General features: G+C 43.2%; 1 protein-coding gene across 8 annotated transcripts in view; it reads left to right on the plus strand.

Annotated features, from left to right (window-relative positions):
- Positions 1-14,499, plus strand: part of PHACTR3 (phosphatase and actin regulator 3) — a 163,298-nt gene that overhangs the window by 72,902 nt on the left and 75,897 nt on the right. Inside the window, exons 1-2 of one of the 8 annotated variants that reach the window (XM_025204685.1) lie at positions 10,835-10,950; positions 11,577-11,673. The exons of 6 other annotated variants lie outside the window; for them this stretch is intronic. The gene's annotated coding sequence lies outside the window, so the exon portion shown is untranslated. Of the gene's footprint in view, positions 1-10,834; positions 10,951-11,576; positions 11,674-14,499 lie in introns of those variants that run through there. One more of the 8 variants, XM_025204684.1, reaches the window with a different exon arrangement.

Consider the following 14,499-nt stretch of genomic DNA (forward strand, 5'->3'; position numbering starts at 1 on the left):
GGGGTCAAGGAACCAAGTTTATTAGAGTCCTCCACCGAGAACTCAAGCGGAGCTGTGCCTGGAAAGCTGACCAGCCTACACTGCGACCACCTTGGGTGTAAGTAAATAATCTTTTCAATCAACCATTACACCTCCGTGACTGATTCTAGCTCAAGCATACTATACCGCACCGCGGTTTTCTTCAGCCCCGTGTGCCCGGGCTGCCGGCCACAGCCTGTGTGCACAAAAGACGGGCCCCCGGCTCGCCCATGGCGACCCAGATGGGATCGGGAGAGAGCTCGCACATGGCGATCCAGGCGGGATCGGGAGAGGGCCCGCACACTAACTATTGTAGACCTGGGGTGGAGGGAGGAATGTGGGTAAAGGAAAGCAAAGGCTAATCTTCCTGGACTACTGGTGCTGGTCTGCTCTGGCAGCAGCAGCCCCATGGCTGGGCTCCCTGGGAGGTGATCTTGGTGCCCTGTTTGCTCCCCACCTCCCTAGCCTGATGCATACATATTGGAAGCAGGACTGTGCTTGGTCTGGCAAGGCTCAGGAGGGTGGGAAGGGCAGAGATGGGGAGCCCTATTCTGCTTGCTCCGCGCCACCCCACCAATCCCCAGATACACTGCGTGGTGTGGCTCTGCCTTGCTTGGCTCCCAGGGCTCGGGCAGAGACTCCTGGTTTGCCCTTGCCCCCCTCAGGCAGCACGTGGGGCTGGTGCCTCACTCGCTCTGCCCTAGTTACGTTACTGCACAGCTGTGTGTGTAAATTGCATTTGTAATTCTATTCTTAACTTCCAGTGCAAATACTCCAATTATACATACTTTCCATACAAATTGTGCTCGTCTCATATTTGTAATCATGGTAACTGTGTAAGCATATTAGGAGCACGATTAGATTTGCATACTAAAGTTTCCGCTAATATGGAGCGCCGCACAACTAACTTAAAAAAAAAAATCAGATGTTAAAATGCAACCAAATGGCATTTAATTCATACTTTACAATTCTATAGCACCTTTTATCCAAGCATCTCAAAATGTTATATCAACATCAGTAACTTAAAACTTGAAGCACTTCTGGTTTAAACGTTATCTCTGTTTCATATATATTAAGTAACATGCCCCAAATTAAACTGAATCAATAACAGCTCAGCCACAAAAGATGGATCTCCTGACTCCTTGATCTAATCATCTGACAATGCTTCCTCTAACTCTGACCTAGGAGTAGAAACCAGGGGTCCCAAAGGAGTTATTTCTCCATACAAGAGCAAAAATTCAAAAGACCTCTAAAAATGAACTCAGCCATGAAATTTGAAGGTGAATCTGTTTTCATGTTCAAAACCTTTCCATGTAGCACATATAATTGTGCACAGAAAAGAGCCATGGGGTTGCCCTGTTGCCCATTTTACGTACCTGTATTTGGAGACTTACATAAACAAATAGATGCTCCAGCAAATATTGGCGCCTTGTTGGTTTCTGGATGACATTTGTCCCGTTAAGTACAATATGGATGTATTGCAACAACCTGTGTGCCTATGGCATATCTATTTCAGGTACAGATTTAAACATTTTGAAAAGGAGTACATTCAAATTCATATTTTAATTTAATTCTACTTGAGATGGTGATTGGTAGGTTTCTTTTTGTACCATTGAGCCATTGCTCCATGGTTCATTTAGAAAGCTCTGAAAATAGATTTATGCCAAGATATGCTAAACATACAAAAGTAGCAGAGGATGCTGGGACAGGAACAGATCAAGTTCAATTAAATTTTAATGAGCATATGTATAGCTATATAGGGAGTGGGGGAGGTTAAAATTGAATTAGGATGCACTGCTTTGTAGCACCAGACTAATAAATTAATAATACCTTGTCCCTGGTGGTCTGTCTGTTTGGCTCAGGGCCGACACTGTGGAAATTAATGTTTCTGTTACACATAATCAACATTAAAAGGTAAATATCTACCTTCAAATGTGACTTTTCAGGTATTTGCCTGTTGCTAACGGGCATGTGAAACAACTTGTTAGGAAATGCAAAGCTTTCTTATTATAAGGATGCTCTCACAATTCATCTAGTGCTTTGGGGGTGAGGGTGGCATTGCTCAAGGCATATGAATCTGAAATATTCAACCAAATTTTTTCAAAAAGAGATTGTGGTGGGGGTAGTGGGAGAGGAGGTAGGCAATTTCAATGCAGATGATGCCCATTGCTGGAAGCAGAGTTCAGCCTTTGAAATGGATTTTACTTGAACAAAACTAACACCTAATGAAGTAATTTTTCTCATGAGATTATTTAACACACAGCCTTTCACGTTTCCTGTTATTATATTTGAGTTCAGCAATATAACACAAAAAGCATTGTTATGCCTTGTTTAAAAACAAACACAAAAAAAGAGCCCACGTAAAATATATATCTGATTAGCTTTATCAAAGAATATTGTTTCCTCCACGTTTTCTTTGATGTGCAGCTTCCTTAAGGCTTTTAATAATAATTATACTTCTTCAAAGCCCTTTGAAAAAAAAATCAGTTGTAAGATACCTACGTAATACTCTATTTTCATGTGCACATTCTGTGCTTATTCCAGGGAGTTCTTTATGTGTTTCTGGAGATCATGATTTATTTCCATGTTCATCTCCTATCCTTGTTCTTGCAGTACAGTCAGTGAGGGTTCCGTATATTTATTACACTTTTTTCCTATTTGCCCCGACATCAAAGCACAGTTGGTATCCATTTCATTGTCATTTTATTATTATTATAATGGCTCGTTGTTTGTTAAGTGCTGACATTGTGCTGGGATATGTGCAAAACATAAAGGAAGATATTGTCCCTGCTCTGTGGATATTCTTAATTGGTACGCAAGGACAGTCAAAGACATGGCATCAGAATGTTTTATCTAATTGAATCAAAGGATCTATTTATGGCTGTTCTAAAAGCCCTATCATTGTGGTATCTGAGATTAGAGTAGTTTCTTTTGCCCTGTATGTAAATGCACTTCTGATATGCCTCTTCCTCTGTGTTAATGTCAACTCGGATTACATTAATCCAGTACAATCAGTCTTTCTCTATCTAGTTACCTATACGATCTTCATTACTGTAGTATCTGCAGGCCAGACATAGCCATACTTAAGTTAATGGGGAATTTTGCCATTGCTTTAACTGGGAACACAATCAAATTAGGAGTACCTTTTTCTTAAGGGTTGGCTTGTTGGCTACTACTGTTGGGTATTTCTTTTGTTTGTCTTGGCACCTGGCTAGCTGTTATTTTAATAAGATTGTAAATCATTTAGGGCAGCAACCATTCTTTTTGTATTATATGTTTGCTCAGTATCTAGTGTTTGTACAGTAGTATGGGCTCTCTAATGTGTCTGCAGCTCAAATAATACATACAGTAAGGTACACACTGTTTGTTATCCCCAGGAGATCTAGAGGCACACAGGGGGAAATGCTGCACAGACACTGGGCCAAATCCTGCTGTCATGCACAGGCAAGTATTATGCTGCTACAAGGTAGTTGTGGGGTGGGCGGGGGGCGCAATCAGTAGTGGGATGCTTACATAGTGGTTTGTTCTCATGAGTGAGAGCCACTAGCCATGCCTCTATCTCCTTCTGATGGAAACTGACCCAAACAACCATATTTCCATGTTTATCTTCGATCCTCTTTTGGTAGAAACATCAACGAGGGCTGCACATGTTAATTGCTGTTTGTCTAAATGAATGTAATGCGAGGCAAAATTTATCCTACAGGTTCCAGATAAAGGCAAAGAGTTTCTCACACTGCTTATAGAGATCCATTGGGTATGAAGGGCTGATACTGAGGAGCACTGAAGGGACTCTAAATTCATCTCACTTACCTAAGAGGTTGATAGGCAAGAGTTAAGGGCAGGGGTGGGCACTTATTTTGTGTGGAGGGCTACTTAAAGAGTTTTGGTGAGCTGTTGAGGGCTGCATGGGTAGTCCCGCTATCTTGGGACCAGAAATCCCAGCCCAAACCCCTGACCTTTGCCACCAGAAGTCCCTCTCCTTGCCCTCCAGACATACTTCTTTGGTGGGGGGTTATCATCTTAGAACTAGAAAAAACCCAAATCATACACTAAAAGTCAAACATCTACTATAACATATTTTAATCTTATTACAAACAATATTTTTGTCATGCTTTCTGTTTGTGTACAGTATACAGAGATGACTGCACAATAACTCAAAAATAAATTCTTAGTTCTGTATATTGTGGGGCGTGTCTGGTGGGGTGTGGATGGTGGGGCGTTGGTGTGTGGTAGGATGTGGGGGGTGTTTGGGGGGTTTGTGAGTTGGTGTGGCTGGGTATGGTGGGTATAGGGTATGTTGGGGGTGTGTGTATATGTGGGGGGTTGTGGGGGAAGGGTGTGGGTGTGTGAGGGAGGGTTGGGGGGTGTAGGAACTCCCCCCACACTCCACCCATGGCACAGCAGCAACAGGCAGGGTGTTCAGGGTGCAGATGCCCGATGGGGCGCAGCTCGGGCCAGCGCTGTACATCGCAGCAAGAGGCACAGCCTCCGCCGGGATGTTTGTATGGCTGGTGCTCCCTGCCACTCATGCACAACCCCCGCGCTCGCACAGTACAGGAGAGAAGTCCCACATGCAATCACACAGCACAGGAGAGAAGCCTCCAGCACTGGAGCTGGCTGCCAGGGCTGTGCTGCAGGGAAGGGAAGTCCCAGGCACCTTCCCGTGGGGGGCAGGAAGACAGTCGGCTCCAGCACCTGAGGCTTCTCTTCTGCACTGCACAGCCCCAGTGGGGAAGGCAGCTGGCTCCAGCACTGGGGCTTTCCTCCCTGCTGTGCAAGTGCTGGGGCTGCGTGCGAGTTGCAGGGAGTGCCAGCAATACAGGTGGCCTGGTAGAGGCTGCACCCCTCGCTGAGATGTGCAGTACTGGCCAGAGCCGCACCCCACTGGGCACTTGCACCCTGAGCCTGATGCTGCTGCCACCACCTGTAGGGCCTGTGTGCCATGGGGGAGTGTGGGGGGTCCCCACACCCCCGCCCTCCATCACACCCACACGCTGATCACCCAAGCTCTGCGCTGCTGCCAGCCCCAGCCCTATGCTTCACACTCCTGCCCGACTGCAACTCCTCCCCCACCACTTCCCTACCTGGTGCCCGAAGCCAGCAGGAGACCAGGGAAGCGGAGCAGGTTCCTGGGGGCTGCAGCAGCAGCAGCCCTGCCCATAAGTTGCATGCTGGCTGGCCGGGCCCTTCTGCCTATGAGGGTGGGAGCGAGGCAATAGATGTTTGGGGCTGTGTGTACAGTGGGCGCCTCACTCCCACCCTCATGGGCAAAAGGGCTGGGCAGGGCACAATTTGTTGGTGGCCACCGTGGACCGGAAGAAAATGCTCAGTGGGCTGGATCCGGCCTGTGGGTTGTATTTTGCCCACCCCTGAGTTAAGGCCTCAGTGGAGGTGACAAAGAAAAATTAAATTGAGGGGCACTCTTGGTCTTGTCAATTCGAGACAGGTTTCAGAGGATGTGGACAGGAAAAATAGGAATAGGTTATAGTTCCCATCTAGGAAATTCTTAAACACATGCAAACAAGAGCTGGTAAATGTCACAGTTAGCTGCTGTCTTGAAGAAACTGCGTGTTGCCAATCCCACAGATAGTCTTTGTGCTGCTAGTTACCTGCGTACATGTTTGGACCCCTCACAAAAGCACAGAACTCATCCTTAATCTCATTCATTCAGGAGATAGGAAAGGAAATGATGTTTGCAGCAGGGAGCAGAATGCTCCCCGGAGACACTGCTTTGTCGCTGTGTTTAAGCTTCTTCCATAAATTTGCCTGCGTGTTTGTGCTGTAAAACTAAAGTTTGTTTATATTCAGTCTGAGAAGCTACGAAAACCATAAAAAATTACATACAAAGAGGTTGAACTGAAAGCTTTTTGTTCAACATACTCCCTCTTCCTTTGTGTTTCATGTACCATTAACAGTGGCAACACTGGCAGCTCCTGTACTGGGGCTAGAAAACAAGTATTTTCAGTTATATAACCTCAGCATTTGCAGCAGTCAAGTTATTTCCCATTGCAAGTGTAAAGGAAAATGAGGGAATGTCACCAATATTTAGGACTGATGTAGGTAAAACTAGCACCTTGTTATGACCGTTACCATAGATTTACATCATGCATATAAGCATTTGTGAACAACAGGCTAGTGCACAGCCAAAAGGGGAAAGCAACTACTGCAGTACATTCAAAATTTTTTTCAAAACAGAAGGCACTTGTCTGAGCAATTCCTAACCAGGCTTCTTGTGATTTAGAAATATTTAGGATCATAGGAAAGTAGGGCTGGAAGGGACCTCATGGGTACATCCTGACATGCACGAACTTGCAGTTTGCAGATCCTTAAAGCAGTCTGAGGCGCTGCAAACTGCATGCGGTGCATGTGCACCTGTTTGCTGTGCTGCTGATTTGCAGTGCAGTGGAGGGTTTTTTTGACACTGGCTGATCCCAGTGTTAAAAAAACACTGCTGCTGAAAAAAGTGGCATGGCGCATGCAGCAGCAGCCTGTGCTGCCAAAAAGGGAGCCTGGCCAGCCAGAACTATGCTCTGGCTGCTGGCCAGGCTCTGAGCGGCTGGCTCAGCATTGCTGCTGCCCCGGGAGGCCTCCAGGATTCCAAGTAAGGCTGCTGGGGCCATCACAATCCTACCCGACCTGGGTCACTTTGCCGCACATTGGAGTGTGTGCAGGGACATGCCCAGGCACAAATAACAGTGGCACAAATATGTATTACTGCTATTTGTTCTGCAGGAAACATGCACCCTTGCACATGCGTGCCAGTTGGGATGCACCCTGTGATGTTCAGCCTCTTGCTCAAGGAATGATTTGTACAGGATTCTTGAAATACAATGTGATGTTTGCAGCCAGGATTTGAATAACAGGGGAACTCATAAGAGACAACCCTTCCCCCCACCCAGTAAGATTTTAAAATCATACCGGGGGGTGGGGAGGGGAGGGAGGGGAGTCCTTCAATTTTATTAAGGCATTGTGATGGGCAGCCAAATTTTTTTTGCAGACCGCCCCCCCCCCCCCCCCCCGAGTCAAAGTGGCATTCAAACCCTGTTTGTAGCTGTTCATATATTAGCAGACAATAACAAGTGGTTTAATTAGTCCACAATGAGGTTCTCTCATCAAAAGGAATAACAATATTAAATAGAATTAAAACCTTTTTTGCACTTATTTGAAATACATTCTCTTTAAAAATAGAGAGAACCATTGTAATGATCACCAATGAGTTTGAAGATTTGCCTTAAACGGTGGCTAATTATCTTCCTTGTCTAGGTGTGGGGAAGAACACATTCTGGTGATGTCTCATGAAGCTAAAAACTGATATTACTAAGACCCTGATCCTGCACTGATCTCCAGACATAGTTCCCCTAAGTAGAGTAGTATGCCTCTGGTTAGGTACAGAGCTCTACCCTCACGGATTTAAGTCCAAGATCGAAGCCTAAAAGAGAACATAAAAGGCACATGAATGAGCTGTTCTCAGCTTTGGCCACAGCACTACTTAGTGGTATAAATTAATACAATAATTTATAGTTCTGCATAACAATCTGACTTCAGTGGGCTGCATATTCTTTGTTATCTCAAAGTTCTTTTAAGATAAGGTGTCTCTTGCAGATGGAGTCTGTTAAAATACATACCACTCTGAGTATAAGAGAATATGAAGATCAGTTCAGAGCACTAATATTCTAGCTGTGTTGAAATATAGACTAAGATGCTACATATATAAAGGCGGACAGTGTACCAACAGAAGCCCATGAATAAGTCATATTTTGTAAACAACTCAAGGTCTACCATGGAAAAACTATATACGTTTAAAACAAAAAGTATATTGTATACCTGAGATGCATTTTCTCAAAATGGATAGTATAGTCTAAGGGTAGAACTTGCAAATGCACTTTAAAGGACTTTGGTTCCTAAATCCCAGTTTCAAGTGTCTTAGGAGCTTAAGTCCTAGTGGAAGTCAGCATCCCATAACTAGTTCTTAGAAACTTTAGGCATGTACTTAAGTGCCTTTCTGTACCGACCTATGCAAAGAAAGATAAATATGGAATATAAAACCAAGATACTGGGCTTTCTTTTCTAAGATATTGCATCATCATTTCCTGTTGATATTAAAACTTTTCTGGTATTCATCATGAGAATGGCACTGGTTTCCTGCCAGCATAACCCAATGACAGTGCTTGGTATTGGCCAGAAAGGGGTGCTGTGATTTAAGGGTATTTCCACTTCTGCTTGAAATTTATCTAACAGAAAATGTCAGTGATTTAGGTTTAACTCAAGCTATTTTATTTCCTCCAGCTGAACACAAGTCATTGGAATTCTACGTTTACATTTTGCAAAGGAATATTTTTTCATTATGATAGTCTCTTTTTTGTGTGTCTGCTTACAAAAAGGATATAAGCCCATTTGATTATAGAGTCACCAAAACTATCCTACCTCCAGAATGGCATCCATTCTGGTCCAAGGAAAGGGCCAATTATCTTAATTCCCAGGTAAAGGCAGAGGTATAGCGTACTGTAGCTCAGCATCTAATAAAAAGACTGATTACAGAGAAAGCTTGCTGTCCAGCAATGAAATTATATCCTGAGGCAAGGCCTGGGGAGGTGGAAATATGCACAGACCATAGCAATAGGATTTTCTTCAATAGATAGAATCAGATCTGCTTCCTAGTCTGTTCTGGTAAGAACTTTGCAGAGGCCAATAACTTGGCCAACAACTCTTCATCTGTCTCAGCATTAGGAGAGTGAGGAAACATAGCAATTTCTTAGTTGCTTTTCTCTTCTTGACTGCCAGGCGATGCAGCGTTAGTATCAAGGTAGCCTGGTAAAGTCAAGTCAGGGAAGAATGCAAAGACCAGAGGGCTGAAATCCAGAGGGTCAAGATGCTGCCAGAGATGAGGAGTTAGGGAATCTAGGATACCGGGAGCAGCCAGACAGAAACAAAATGGGCTAGGATAGGAGTGGGGAACAAGACAGGATCTGGATCCACAAGTTCATCAGGACACCTAGAGCATTGGACTTCACACCAACTGGGAAGACTTAACTCTCACATACCAAAGCTAAAGCTACAGAACTCTGCCATTCTACACCATGTTAGCAGTATTTTCACCATACTATGTCCAGGGATGACCACAGATTATAGCTATATAGTTTTTGTAAAAGTAGCAGCATCCTTATGTGAAATTGTTGTGAGAGCTGCTTATGAAACATGTTGCATGGGGAAATATTTTGTGAATATTTTCCACTTTCATTCCTTGCATTAGAAACAGGATGTGCTCTTTTGGTCAAACAGCAATAACAAAGAAGGACTAACAACTTCTTTCAATGTTGGTTGCTAATGGATAAAATTTGCAAAAGCACCAAGGAATTTGCAAAACCCAGGACAGCACACAAAACACCAGCAAACTCTCCCTATGCCTAAAGAAGGGTGGTTAGTGCCCAAAAGCTTGCAAAGAACAATTTTTCCAACTATTTAGTTGGTCTAATAAAAGATATGACATCTACCCAAAGAACCTTGTCTGCCAAGGAATCATAGGCACTTTTGAAAATGTTGTCTAGGGTATATGGGTTTTAGAGATGGCAGCCGTAAGATTAGCTTTAGCATTGCCGTTCAGTCAGAATACGGACTCCGAAGGATTCTCATTAATATTTTAACACGCTCAGGAGTTTAAGTTTAGGAGTGTTGCAGTTCTATTACAGTCATGTTTTCAAGCCCTGACCTGAGCCTGAAGATACTGCCAAGTTAGAGTAGAAAATGTGAACTTTATTGTGAGATGCAACAGCAGAGTACAGCTACAGCCTCTTTGGAGCTGTGCACCGTCTGACTCCTCTCTTTTTCTCTGTCTGTGTTGAGGGTAGTGGTGATGAAGAGGGTCATGGCTCTTTACTGATGAGCATTTTTGAAGACTTAAGTGTAATTGCTTTTTTGGAAAACATTCACAGGCTTGAGGTAAGAGAGCTACTGGACAAAGCAACCGTTTTAAAATTGCCTTAACAATGCTCAGCCTTGAAATATTTTCCTCGAGTCGATGTTGTTCTGTGTACACTCTGTTATGCAGTCTGTTTAAGGTATTTATTCAAGTGCAGGAAGTGGGGTGTCTGCAAGAAGGATTTCAGCATAAAATCTAGGAGACACTAGACAGACAGCCTTACAACAAAAGCCTACAGAGGGCCCAATTTGGACTTTATGCTGGATTGGTGTAGAGTGAGGCTTTAATTTGGTTCATAGTTTCCATCCTATTTATATCTGTCTTTCTGGATCAATGCTCTATTTGATATTGTGTCTTCTTTGCAGTCTTAAATACTGTCAGTACCTTCAAGACCAGTGATCCTATAAGGCATATTATGCCTGAATAATGCCCCAAGGTCATTGATTTTTACACACTTATTGGCAATGGGTGGTTGAACACAGGACGTGGAGCTTAGGAGGAACCAGTAATAGTACAAAAGAAGATTGAGGAGAATTAAGTTTCACAAGGAAAAGCAAAATAAAGAAAAAAAAGAACATTCTCTAGTAGACGCAGCAATAGTGGGGTAAGTGGAGCAAACTGGGTCTTGCCATGCATGAGAGGGGAAAAAACACAGTACATTGGATAGGCCCATAATTGTATAGGCCATGGGGCTTTGATTCTCTCTACCTCTGATTTACAAGTTTAGGATGAATATTAAATTGAGAACTGCCCATATGTCTGGCAGACATCGGCTGCTCTTGGCAGAAAGAAAGAGACACGATTAAACAGATGGGTTTCTGAAAGATTAATTCTCTTCCTTTTTCAGGAAAAAGGATTTAGAAACATTTTAGTGACAACCCTCTTCCTGACTTGTTTTTTAGCATGGAGTTCTGAGATGAGCGGCTATGTACTTCAATGCAGTGCTTTTCCTGTAAGATGTACCTGGCAATAGATGCACAATCACTGCAGCAGTTCTGGGAGGTGCTTTCTAGAGAGTAAGAAATTAAAGCTGCTTAAGGCTGCAGATTCCCTCATGGGGCCGTATGTGCCTAATTTTAACATCTCTTGTCATATGATTGCTGTTAACTACACCTATGCAGGTGGTAGAATAGTGCTTCTGCAAGCAAGGTAACAGCTTTACTGCTTTCGACAATCAAGGGCTTTTGTGCTTGAATTCGTGCAGTCATGTAGAGTGCTCCTTCTAAGACAGGTATGTGGGATGCACTCAGCCTACCATTAGTACGTTCAGTCACCTGCTCCTGGAAAAAGCCAGGGATCACAGGCTGTTAGATGGGGAGAGAGGAAGGAACAGAGCAAGAACCACCTAGTGTAGTGCCCTAGCACTTGGAAAGTTTGTGATGGAAAGCCTCTTCTCTATAACAAAGACATCCACGCTATTGTTCCTGCTGCAAAGGGTCAGAGGGTAGGCTTTTCAAGGGAAGCTGTAGTGTAAAGGAGTATTCTGCATTGATGTGGCATGGGGTGTTTCTTTAGGAAAACCAGAAAAGAGGGGCTTAAAAGTGGTTGTTCACAGCCCTGGATTCCAGATCGGGGGTGTGAGGAGGGGAGAGGGCTACCTCACCTTGTGGTACTGTTTTATTTTGTTTTTTTCTCCTCCCAGGAATCACAGCCCTGTTTGCTGGCTGGCCAGATTCTCACTGAGTAGTACAATACACGCAAATGCCAAGCTTCTCCTGTCAAAACAAGATGTCATGCAGGTGAAGATAATTGAATTAGCTGTGATTATATAAGGATTCTTCAGTGATTTCATTTTCTTGCAGGCATTCAGTTTCTCTCTTCCCCAGGTATACAGGAGGAAGTCACGTTTTAAATTATTTCAGGCAAGCAGTGAAAAACTTATTTCGCTAATGAACTGCTAATGTCGTACCATGCATTATAAATCAGAAGAAGTGCTATTGGGACTTGACACATTGATCCAAAAGGCATGAAAGATTCCCGATTAATTTCTTTGCACCTCACCTCATACAGCGACAGTAATGCTGTTAAGTGATAATGTTAACTTCCTGGAAGAACATTTTCCCAAAGTAATCACAAGTGTCCAATAGATATGGTATATATCTAAGAGATTTAGCTGGAGTTGCCACTTATTCATACTCTTTTTTTTTTTTTTTTTGAGGGGTATAATCTGTTACTTTGTTTATCTGAGCTAAAGCTGTTTCTGAAATCCAAATTCCTTGAAGGGAAGCTCAGTCTGACAGAATGGAAATAAAACGTTCCTGACAAGGACAGCCCCTTCCCAATGCCCACAGATTCCTCCCTCAGTTCAGATTAAAAAACAGCATGAACCTTTAATTTAGCATAATAAAGATGGGTGAAAATTATGGGAATCTAGACCTGGCTGAAGATGGAAATGGTAGCCCTGCCTTAGGAGACATAGGAAAGAGGAGCAAGGCAAACACAGTGACTTGTGCTTCTATGTAGAGCTATATGAAATGCCAACCCAGGCAGGATGCTGACAGCATGGCTGAGAGTACTATGACTATAAAACAGCTCAGTCTTTGTGGATGCTCAGGGCTGTTTTTTGCATGGTGTTCATGGAGGAATCAGTTCCCTTCTGTCATATTGCCGCTCTTTATAGTGTTTTCCCTGAGTCCTCATGTGTGTTCAAGAGCTTGAACTCTGCTCAGATTTACTAGGCCAGAGTCATCCCCGAGGTACCTTGACAATGACATAGTTATCACACAGATGAATTTGGCCCATGGTGTGTCTGTTTCTATTAACTTTTATTTTAGAGAGACTGAGCTGTGGGGTAAGAGAGTCTGAGATAGGAAACCTTGAACAAACAGTACCTTAAAGGAAAGCATTACTACAACATTGCAAATAGATATACAAGGAGCAGAACCATCCACACCTGCCTGTCTGCCAACAAATGTGCCTGGTGCCTGGCCACCTAATATTATAACATTTCAGGCGTGAGCTTGAGCTGCTACATAGCTAGCTGCCATTATTTTTCTACTGCAATAAATAGGATCCCATGGGTTGAATCTTTCTAGCACTCATCATTCAGGCCTCAGTTTACCGTCATGTTCAACTGTTATTATCCACACCCTGCATTCTATAAATACGTGGAGGTGGGCAGAAAACCAAGTTTTCTGTTTTAACAAAATTGCAGAATTTTCTGTATCTTTTCCATTCCAAAAGAGAGCAAAAGCAAAACATTTCTAAACTTCCTATAAAATGAAATTCTGAAAATTTAATTTTGGGCTAATCAAAATGCTTCGTTTTGAAAACAGTACAGTGTTTTGTTCTAATTGCTCCTTTATACAAATCTATTGTTATAGCACATAAATTAAAAACAACTGAAACCAAAAAGGAATTTCAAAGCAGCAAATTGAAATGTTATGTTCTGAAAATGTTGAAACCAACTGTTGTTTTCCCACTAAACAAAATGTAATCAAAATCAAGATATTTCTGCAAATTATTTTACTTATGACAAATCAGCATTTTCCAAAAGAAGCTTTTGCCAGACATTTTCCAACCAGCTCTGCCAACAAGATTCTTTGTTGTTAAGCCTGGTTAACTGGAATGTAAAAATACAGATGGTTCACCAGGTCTTTCAAGTCATTGAGCTTCTTCCCTGGCCAACTGGATTTCACACTAGTGCATTTTTAGCTTTCCTGATCTAGTTCTTCCTGTTCATGGGACACTGGTTTAAGTTCACAGGTTCCCTTGTTGCCACTGCTTTTCTCCTTAAACTCAACACAGTTCTCACATCACACTCCAGAGTTAGGTGACCTCATGGCATTTTCTTCCCTTTTCATGTCTTCCTCCACTTGATGAAAAACACCCCCTTCCTATGCAAACAGTCTTTTCAGGACTCCTGGTCACCTTTTCAGGCACAGACATAGCAGTGGGCATTGAGGAAGGCAGGTTCCTCCTTGCCATCATTTTTAGAAATGAAAATGGACTGTAGACAACCCAGACTTTAACACTGATAAGGCATGACATAGATGCCCCCATATCAAAAGCCTGAAGGCCAGGACAGTTCTTCCCACGCTGGGCAAAGGGTTTGCTCATCTAAAAGGGAACCTCCTCTTCCATTTTTAACTGCTTCTGAGGTGCAAAGACAGATGCAATGACAATACAGGGGAGAGGCTGCAGTGCTGCATTACAAACCAATTGATCAGAAAGCAGAGCACACCTTGCTTTTCCAATTTGCCTGCAGCTCTTGTCTGCTGTGTTATTTTTAAACTACCTGCAGGTTGCAGATTTTGAAGCCTTTTCTCTCAGTAATACACAGGGGAGTTATCAGGCAGAACTCCAGTCACCAGGAATAGAAGTTATCCAAAACGCCCAATCTATTAGCATACAGGCCCCTTGACAATTCGGGAAATGCAGGAGGCTCACTTCCTCCATACAACTTTGCATACTCGCAACAATACTTTGCACATGCACCTACAGCCCCTCTCTGCAGCAAGACCAGCTGAGGTTCCTGATGGGCTTAACAACCATACAGTAATTCACAGTATGGAGGCTGTAGTTGCTGTAATCAGCAGCCAAGGGATCAAACTACTGTCCTCTTT

This window comes from Alligator sinensis, unplaced genomic scaffold (genome assembly GCF_000455745.1).
Source record: "Alligator sinensis unplaced genomic scaffold, ASM45574v1 scaffold970_1, whole genome shotgun sequence".
Classification (NCBI taxonomy): Eukaryota; Metazoa; Chordata; order Crocodylia; family Alligatoridae; genus Alligator; species Alligator sinensis.